Genomic DNA, 11,174 nt, shown 5'->3' with positions numbered 1-11,174 from the left:
ACCTCCAAGACGTCTTCCCCTGCCCGTCTGTATCCCGCCATAGGTTTGATAGTTCCAGAGAGGGAACTGTGGTTGGAGTCTAGAATGAGGGACTTTTAATCAGATAGTTATTTCCAGTGAGGGAGTTATTGTGGTTACCCTGTGTGGCAAGACTATTAGCTTATAGACTTAGGAATATAAGCAGGAAGGACAGCGTGAGAGTCCATGGGAATCAGTAACATTGATACTGTGTGGAAAGTTGAAGATTTATCACAAAATAACATTAAGTAATCCTACCAACTGTACTAAGAAAACCCAAGTACCTGAACCAACAACTGTTTATTTTAAAACTATTCAAGAGCCCCCCTCCATCCACCATCATCCACAGGAAGAGTAAGGCAACCCAGCTCCCTCAGGCCTTGCCTGAAAGAAGAAAGCCCTCCCTCCATCCACCATCGAGAGGGAGAGAAGGACAGGCCAGCTGCATCGGGCCTAATCAGAGTAAGAAGAAGGGCCCTCCCTCCAGTCCATCTGTCGTGGTCCAGGCCTCAGAGGGAGAGAAGATCTGCTGGACTTTTCCCCTTCCCCACTGCCATTCCCTTCTCCTTTTGTGTCTTTTCTCTTTAGATTGTAAGCCTGAGGGCAGCGAAATGCCTTTTCACTGAAGAGCGGGGTATATATAAATATTATTATTATTAAATATCTGTTTAAAACACCTGTTCAATAAAGTTCAGACTTTATTTCAACAAAAGCTTGTCTACAGTTTAAATCACATCCACGTTACCATCAGCATTATTACACAGTAGTTTTAAACCAGAGAGTTTATAGGAAAGGGGTCTGCCTCAGTTTGAGGACCCACCGTCACATACATATATTTTAGTGGCAGGTCTAAGAATGTGTCTACTCGTCACATAAATTTGGTGGCAGAGTTGGGATGAAAAGTCCCAGAGTGCTGTCGCTGAAGAAACGTGGTAGAAGAAAGTAAAATGGTCATGACAATCCTTCTTTGTCATCCTTCCGCCGACAGGCTAAGACCTACTTGTTTAGACAGGCTTTTAAAACAGAAAGTTTTTCACCCAGGTGACAGTGTGCTGTTATATTGTTTTTAATGTATTTTAAGCATTTTAATCTTTTAAATCGGACTTTAGTATTGAATTTGTTTTAATTATTGTAGAAGTTTAATTCTATTGTAATATACTATTTTTATATGTTTTTAACTGTATAGTGTTTTTCAGTGTTATATGCCAGCCTTGGGAGAAGGGCGGGATACAAATAAATGTAATAACAATAAGTACGTAATAATATATACAATAATGTGCAGTAAGAGACAATTCTAGATAAAACCACACAACTTCAAATACTCTAACAATTTAAGAAGAAAGCCCAAAATATTACTATTCTAATTATTTACTATTCATAGAGTGCATCCACACTACAGAAATAATCTGGTTTTACACCACTTTAAGTGCCATGGCTCAAGGCTATGGAATTCTGGTAGCTCCACTCTGGGGCCACAACAAACTACAATTCCCAGAATGCCCTTGCCTTGAGCCATGGCACTTAAAGTGGTGTCAAACCAAATTATTTATCCAATTTGAATGCAGGCATAATCATTTTCCTACAAATAATATCAGATGCAGAAGATTTTGGTACTTTGTATGTCCTTTGAAAATTCAGGTATGACGACAGATAATTCTCATAGAATGCATGGGATTGATCTGAATTCTTCTGTAAAATAGGGGCTATAATATCAAAATGCAAAACATGATAAAAGGGCAGTGCCATAATACATGTGTGACAGTTTACCCAGCATAAGGCATAAACGCTCTTGGGCTGTATCTACACTGCAGAAATAATGCAGTTTGACACCACTTTAACATTGTTCAATGCTATGAAATCATGGGAATTGTAGTTTGTTGTGGCACCTGAGCTGCTTTACAGAAAACACTAAATATCTCACAAAACTATAAATCCCAGAATTTCATAGCATTAAGCCATGGTGGTTCAAGTTGTATCAAACTGCATTATTTCTGCAGTGAAGACGCAGCCTTGTCTGAGACTCTAATCTGTCTACAAAATAGATCACCACATTTTTGAAGGCAAAGACAGGATGAATATTATGTGAGGTCTTGCCTTTCCATATTTACTTCAATAGCCAAATACTAGTTATGTGCAGATATGTGTAACTGAGAGCTAATGACACTTTTATATAAGAGGAAAAATACAGCTTTGGGGAAAAGGAATTTTGAGTAGAGAAATAATGAAGTGATGCAAACTTATCCCTTTCCCACTGTTTCAATTTCCTCTTCCTAAAAATGGCACTAAAATGCATACTTTTAATCCAGGGAAAGCTCAGTTCTTCTAGAAGTGGAATCATGGCAGGTATGTTGTTTTTTTTTTTAAAGAGTTGCACATCTGGTTCCTTCTTCTGATTCACTTCACAAATCTTCCAAAGCTGTTTTTAGGAAAGAAAGAAAGAAAGAAAGAGAAACAAATGAAAATATAAACAGCCTTCAGGTGGTGTTGACACTCTGATACAGTGTCATGCTTAAATATTTACAAACACCATTTGAATATCCATATTTTGCATTGTGACAACAAAATGTTTTGCACCTTTACTGTGTCATATCTTTAACAATGCCAATTAAATTAATTTCAATCTCAAGATGTAACACAACAAAATACGGAAGATTCAAAGACGGGATAAATACTTCTGCAAAATACATTCCACAAGTTTGCGTTTGACAAGCAGTTAGTTATAAAGGTAACTAGTTTAAAGAGAACAGTCATCTGTTTAATGATATTTGCCATGTTTCTGTATCACCAGCATAGCTATGTAAACACTCCACTAACATAGCTAAGCAGTATCTTCTGGCCCAGCCTCTTCAATTCCCACTTGGTGAGGATGGCCAGTTTTCACTATTGCAACTACAAATAGATAACTCAGGCTGCATCTACACTGCAGAATCAATGCAATTTGACACCTCTTTAACTGCCATGGCTCAATGCTATGGAGTTTTGGGATTGGTAGTTTTGTAAGATATTTAGAAGCTTAGCACAGGAAAATAAAGCGACTTACTGCTCCCGATTTGAAGCCAATTTTGGGCTGCCCCCTGATTTTATTGCATGGCTTTTGCCCTGAAAACCACCATTCAGGTACAGCCCAGCTCCAGAAATGGTCCCTGACCTCCCTTCGGTGGCCATTTTTCAAATTCAGGAGCTTTATTTTGCTGTGTGCTAAGCTATTTAATCTTTTCTGTCAGAAGTTCATGTGCCACCACAAACTATGAATTCAAGGATTCTATAGGGTCGAGCCATGATAGTTACACTGGTGTCAAACTACATTGATTCTTTAGTATGGCAGCAGCCATAGAGTTTACTATCCCTATCTATTGGTAGTTTAGTGTCTATGTAGTGGCCTGTATACTTACTTGCTGTTCACCGCTATGATCTTTGGAATAGCGGTATATAAATAAAACAAATTATTATTATTATTATTATTATTATTATTCGTTTCCTAATTGTCACTTATTGGGCAGCAGCCACTGCAAGTGACAGGGATCTGTTCTCCTAACATTTATATATTTATGCTATTTTTCTCCTGGGAGTGGGACCCAAGGTAAACTTAGTTTAAAACTTAATAGAAATTTTAAAACAACTAAAATAATTTCATCAAAAAAATATAAAATTACATCAAAATGCAGAAGTTAAAAAACCCAAACATAAATAGACACATACCCCATAAAAAAGCTTCACTGACACTGATTCCATATTTTGTTTGGACAAAAACATATTTTCCTGACAGTGAAAGGAAAGCAGGGAGGGGGCCAGCTTAGTCTCCAATGGAGGGCATTCCAGAGGGTGGGAACATACATTGAGAAGGCGCTCTCTCATGTCCTCACCAAGCAAATGTTGGTGGTGGGAACAAGATAAAGCCTTTCACTGAAGATCTTAAAGCTCCAGCAGGTCTATATGGGGAGATACAGACTTTCAGAAAACAGCTGATTCCCCACTCCCAACCATGAGTGATGTCTGATGCAAGAGTCCAAAGCAGAATCAATGTCATAATTTCCCCATGCACTGACATTTACTTGCAGAAAGGATATGGGAGTGTCAATCAGCTGCTTTTCAATCAAAAGGAGAAAATAATCTTCTCACTCACACCAGCTGCTGACAAGTAAGTGAGGACTGGGGAACTTTTACAGTCCCTACATGTTCCCTAAACTATCAAATGCATAGGGATCACAAATTATAGGTTAGCACCAGACTTGCACAATTTGGCAGTAGGTAGGGGTCAAAATTAAAATAGGCTAAACAACGTGGGGCTGCAGATAGGTTTTCATTATTATTGATATTATTACTATTATTAATTAATATTAATTACATTTTCCTCCTTCTCTGTCCGGCCCTCTCCTCAGAAGAAAACCAAGTGGGGGAAGAGCCATGCCTGTCTTCCTCCTCCACCCAGACATGTCCTTGGGAGAAGGCCAAGCAATGGAGGAGCCTTGAGGGGAGAGCATTGTCTACTGCCTGGCCTTCTCAGGAGAAAGCTGTGTGGAAGAGCAGCCTTGCAGGGTGAGCATTTGCCTGTCCTCCTCCACCACCTGGTCTTCTTCTCAGGAGAAAGGGGGTGGGTGGGAGCTGAGCTTTGTAGGGCAAGAGTTTGCCTGTCTTGCTCCTCTTCCACATGGCCTTCTCTCCTCAGGAGAAAGCCAGGCAGCAGAGCAGCCTTGATGGGCAAACATTTGCCTGTCCTCCTTCACCACCTCAGCCTTCTCCTCAAGGACCCTCTCCTGAGGAGGAGGTGGTCCCCGGGACATATGTTATGCAGGCCTGGTATCCTGTTTACCTCTACTGAGGGCAGCACAGCAGGGGAACATGCAAAAGAATAGCCCACAGTCCAGTCCAAGGGTCACACAATACCAGTCAGAGCAAAGGGCAGAGGCAAGAGCATAGTCATAAGGCAAGTCCAGAGGTCAGATAACTTGAATACAAGAACAACAAGGCTGCAACACTGATTGATGACTGCAAAGAACCTCTGCAGCTGGAGGTCTTTTAAAAGGCCTCTGCTTCTCTCAGCTGAAACCTATTAGCTCTCCTCTTGGCTTCCAACCTGGAAGACCTCCTCAAGGATTCCTTGACCTGCCTTCTCTCCACAGGTCATAGCATGTGCAGCCTAGAGTCCAAAGAGTCTGTTTCTCCCTCAACAGCTTCCTGAGCCTGCTCTGGGACTGCTGATCCAGATCTGCCTCTCTCTCGCAGCCTCCTCCATTTCTTCAGAGTCTGAGTCCTCTGACTGTTCCTTTAAGTCAGGGCCCAGAGCAATCCATGACACCTGGGTTACACATTTGTAATGACAGTGGTGAATTCTGGCCATCTTCTGTTACACCTTTACTTACAACCAATTATAGCCTTTGGATGATTGAGATCTTATTTTACACAAGTGACTTTTCTGCTGAGAAAGGAATAAAGTCTAACTTTTCCCACATGCACAAGAAGTATGTAGTACATTATTAAATTTTATTCTGGACTTAAAACTTTGATCCATGACCCAGTTCTATCAATTCGTTTCCCCCCACTCTTCCAAGCACAATGGAATTAGCCTACAAATCGTTCAGCAAGATTATGATCAGAGGAAAAATTCAGCCACTGGCTACTCTGAGGCTTTAATTTTCACACATATTTACTAGTTACACACACAGAAAGAGAGAGAGAGAGAGAGTGAGAGAGTAACCTTCCTGAACTACTTCTTTTATGTCTGAAAATTCCCTCAACATCTTCATTATGGAGTCTTATTTCAGATAGGTAAGAATTTCACTGGCTGAGATCCCACATTGGGCTATATCACATAAATGTCCCCATGTGAAGAATACCCTATTTTTCTCAATCCTCAGTAAGAAAAAGAAATGATGGTCCTTAAAAAAATACCAGTCAATACTAAATTTTGCATCCTTAAATGAAAGCAAAAACAGCAAGTGCTTTGTGATTTGTATTTTAATGATCTTTTCAGAAAATCAGTGGTCCTCCCCCATAAAAAACCAAAATAAAAAAACCTACATTTTTGTCATAAAATATTGCATTTTAAGAAAACAGCAGTGATTTCTGTGGTCTCCCTCCTCCCTCCCTCCATAATCTAAAACTTTGTACGTTTTATTAATGAATGCACTGATGGTGTTGTTGCTGGTGATAGTGCTGATAATGGTGATGTGCAAAATTTCTGATAATCTCATCCAATGGGGAGATATTTTTTTTATTTTGCTTTTAATCTTTTGGATAAGAACATAATAATTTAAAAATTATCTCTCTAACAGAAAATTTTGACGGCTTAGTTTTAGAATGAACAACTAAGTCCCCCAATTTCTGCATTTGTAATATTAATTACTGTTATTGTTGTTATATACTCCACACACAGCATTCCAGCAACCCATCAGGAGTTGAATGGAATGTCAACCACCCAACTGCAATTGGGAAGGGGCATTTCCCACACATGTCCCAATGCTCCCAACACCTTGTTATCACATCACCTTTTCCAAGTGAGACAAATATTGGGAAGATGCTTCTTCTCTGCCCCTCCAGGATTGAATACCACAGAAAAGAGTGGGTTCCCCAAAGAGGAGAAAAAAAGTAAGCCTCAGTATGCTCCACCACATTAATGGCTGAAAAATCAAAAGGAAATGTTGTCACACAATGCTTGCTATGGCCTTTTCACACAACCACACTCCCTTTGAAATTGCCTTCACAGATGTGCAGGCACAAGGTGGGTTTAGAAACACTACATATAAACACATTATTAATATTGGAACTAAAACAATACTAGACACTATCAGCCAAAGCATTATCATAATCAACAACAACAGAATCATAGAATGATCATTATCATCATTAGGATTATAGAATCATAGAGATGACCATCACATCCAAACCTTGTCATGTAAATAATAATAACAGCTACAAAGGATTTTAAAAAAAAAATCAGGAACAGAGCAAATTACATATTTAAACACAAAGGTCTGGATCTTGAGGCACACACGCTTGTCATAGAAATGGTTACAGAAATGGGAAAGTCAGGGGTTTTTTGGGGAGGGGTAGGCCTTATTCCCCTTTCTTCCTCCAGCTCCCTTTGCCTTATGAAAATCTGCCTCAGAGGGTATTGGAAGAGGTTTCAGGCAAACATAGGATATGAAGCAGGGACTGAGAGGAAGACTTTCCTACACGCATGGCTCTTTTGTGAATGGGGAAAAACAGCTCAGGATACAAAATAAAAGTTTAAACCACCTTATTTAATATTGTAAGAGGACAGTCTTTTTGTGAACCTTTCTGGGCATGATATTCTTAGCAGATAGTGCCCCTGTTGAGAAATCCCTTTTCTTTGTAGCACAGAAGCTAAAAAATATTCCCTTTATAAAGTTTGTTATGATTATGAAGTTTGTGGGGAGTAGGGGAGATGTTGCACTTTTTGAGTGCAATGTCACATTCAAAAGCAAGCCAATTTGGTGTGCAAAAAGAAATGAGTAAGCCTGTCTAACCTCTGTTCATGCATGAATAGATATGTCTAGGATTGCAGTGTTGTTTAGCTAGGTGGGGGGGGGGGGGAGGGAACCCAACTATTAAAGCTATTGATTTCTCTTGTGATGCCATTAAAATCACCTTTGCATCTTACTCCAGAATACTGCAGAATGGAAATCAATATAAGGCAGTAGTAGATATCCAAATGCAGGGGAATAGGGATTTTTTGTTTTATTTGGTTTTATTTTGGACTGCTATGTGTATCACTGTTTAATGGAAAAGTATGTTTTACAACAAATCCTTTTTACACTTGAGAACAGTTTCCTTTCATGACCATTGTCTGATCTTACTTTTTTAAAATGGAGGAGTAAATCAATTCTCTTGTTGAACGGTCTGAGACAGATTTCTGCACCACTTAATAATGAATTTTTTTTTCTCTGAAAGGAACACTGGTGGCCAACTTTGTAGGAAAGCAAAAGAGCACTGAGAAAAAATGCTTCATTTTGTGTGTGATGTTCAGCTTCCCTAAAGGAACCACCTCTAAATAGAACTGGGAAGAACAAGGTGAACAGATGGAAGTGCTTTTAGGAGAGGGAAGTGAATCCATTGTTCAACATTTAATCATTGTATTTAGATTGCTTTGTCAGTTTCACAAAACAACACTAATGTAAGTTTTCCTTGATTTCTTTTCAAATCTGCAAACTTTCCCCATACTATGGCTGCATCTCTCTCTCTCTCTCTCTCTCTCTCTCTCTGACACACACACACACAGGTTACAGTTGTTTTATTTAACTTTTGTGTACAAATATACATAACAAATACATTAAAATTGAGACGGATGAGTTATACTGGGTTAGAATTTTAGACTATGATTTGGGAAATCCAGGATCTCGCACCCATTAAAATAATAATTTAAAAAATCATCCAATTATTGGGGAGTCAATGTGAGGAGGCGGAGATAACTTTATTCTGTCTTGAGTTGATGTTAGGAAATGGGAATTGTGGGACGTGGTTAAGCATCAGTCAATATTTCAGACTTTAAAGTGACCTCAGTGAGGAAAGAAACACTTCCATCATTCATCCACTGCAAGCGCCACACTTTGGAATGTTTAGTTCTTTCTGTTCTATAACTGCTAGCTTATTTACAACATACATTAACCCATATCAGTGCATCTGAAGAAGACAGAAGCCAAACATTTTGCTACAACACTTTGTTATTTCTATATTGTTTCCTCACTCTCCTTTGCTGAAGCTGTTATATGCTGCACAATAAATGTCCCTTCACACTGGCTTAATTCAGTCTTGGCTATTAGCTCATATAAAACGTTCAATTACTCAGAGCTGGAAAGTTACTTGATAAAGGTTATTTGTTCTCATTATTCATGCAGTGTTTGGAACATAACCTGTTGTCATTACTTGCTGTAGTGCTGGAAAAGTAATCAATTGTATTATTTATTGCATTGTAAAAAAATTCCATTATTTCCTATTTTATTTTTTGGAGAAAGAGAAATTTAGGATTAATTGAATGTCATCTTGTTGTTTTTTGTTGTTGTCTATCTTCAAGTTGTTTCCGATTTATGGCAACCCTAAAGTGAAGTTATTGTGGGGGTTTCTTGGCAGAATTTGTTCTGATGAGCTTTGCCTTTGCCCATCTCTGAGGGTGAGAATGGAGTTTATCACACGGGAGGAATTTCTCTTAATTTCGAATTAAAACAAAGTGGGGCCAGAACACATTCACATGAATTTGCTAGGTCAGTGAATTTACGTGAATTTGAATTGCATTCGAACTGACTTCCCATTGCCTGAAAATAGCTTGCCATTGCCCAAAATTGCATGTGGTAGTCTATCATGCAATAACGTGAAACTCCATGATTGCGTTCGGACTGACTTCCCATTGCCCAAAATTGTGTGTAGTAGTCTATCACGCAATAACGTTAAACCCCATGATTGCATTTGGATTGCCATTAGATTATACTTCCAATTTCCCTTGTCTGATAACATCCAATGTGTGGCTTGCCCAAGATTAATCATTGGGTTTTCATGGCCAAGCAGGGATTCAGACCTTGGTTTCCAGAGTCATTGTCTAATACTCATAAAACTACACCATACTGGTTCACACAAATGGCATTTCACTTGAAAAAAACCTGTCAATGTGTACTCAGAAATGCCTTTAAAAATTAACATTGAAAAATGAGTATAAACCATTACTCACTACATGGGTTAAGGAACTCCATTCTTGTTTATTCCTTATTCTTGAAATCTAACTTTATTATGCTTTTGTTATCCCACAAACTAGAAGAAGAAATGTTTATTGATTAGCCCTTAGGCTGTTTCAAAATAACACTAAATAACACTAAAACAAGTAAAGCACACTATAAAATCCTATAGAAATTCTATAGCAATTAGAAAAGAGCTAAAATGTAATAACACAAAATCTGAAATATATATAGATTACTGTATGGGTGTCATATAAATGTAAAACAATATAAGTACATTAGAAGTACAGTACCTTAAAATGAGACATAGTTATAAAACTGATCATAAAAATCAATACCACAGGTTCAAGATACAAAAATGGGTACATAAATAAATAAATATGTATGTATTACAGCATTAAGATGATAATACATAAAGTAATAAAACTGAACATGAAGCATCACACATCAGAATTCTTCATCACCTCTGCAATTTATCCCAATTGACCTCGTATATCTAACATACACTAGTCAGACATAGATGTGTTGCAGTTACTCATTACATCCTAATTCTACATGTACTTCCAAGAATATAGAATAAAACATATGGAAATAATTGATTGAAAAGTTAAACTTTTGAATATTTGAATGACTGTATTGTAATTACCCCAACATATAACAATAGTACATAAAGACAGAGAAGAAGCATGAAGATGACTTGTTCCTTCTGCAACCTGTTTTAATATACTCAAATAATCACATACTGTGGGGTGCAATTTGAGTTTTCCAGGGTGTCAACCTTTTTAAAGGGAAACAAAGATAAGCAAGTATGGCATGGGACAGACCACCCAAAAAAGGTGGGCTGCTGGTGGCCTAATTACCTAAGTAGGAAAAAGAACCCGGAAAAACCTGATTCTTTTAGCGCCACAGGGTGGATGTAATGAGTGCGCCAATGGCACACTCATTACGTAAGCAATGTGCAGTGAGGTGCAGACACCGTGTGTTGGTTACGTCACAATGGTGGCACCCGTATGGACGGGATGCTACCATTATAGAGCCGCTGTGCCAGCACGGCACATTTGGGCTGTCTGTTTCGGCCCTATGAAAGCCAAACCTGTCAGAGTCTAGCTTTCACTAGCAATACAGCAGAAGTGTGGGGAAATTATATTTTAATATGCTTTCCTAAAAATAAAGACAAAATTCAAACAAACAACAAACATGTAGTTTATGATTTAAAAACAAATAATAATGGCTTCAATAAATATACGAGTATACATAATAAAACTAAAACCTAATCTAGTGTGTGTGTGTGTGTGTGTGTGTGTGTATCAGGAAGATTGAGAGAAAGAGATATAAAGTCAGGCTAGAGGCACATACCAACTCTAAGATTAACAGTTTAGAATCTTGAGATAGAGATAGTTTCAAAGAGAGAGAGGCCTAAATAGGAAACCCTATCTATATAATGAGGGGAGAGAGAATTCATAAATTTCTTCC

Source organism: Sceloporus occidentalis, unplaced genomic scaffold (genome assembly GCF_023333645.1).
Source record: "Sceloporus occidentalis isolate IW3139 unplaced genomic scaffold, rSceOcc1.0.p SCAF_2, whole genome shotgun sequence".
In the NCBI taxonomy this organism is placed as follows: domain Eukaryota; kingdom Metazoa; phylum Chordata; class Lepidosauria; order Squamata; family Phrynosomatidae; genus Sceloporus; species Sceloporus occidentalis.
This window is presented reverse-complemented; position numbering follows the sequence as displayed.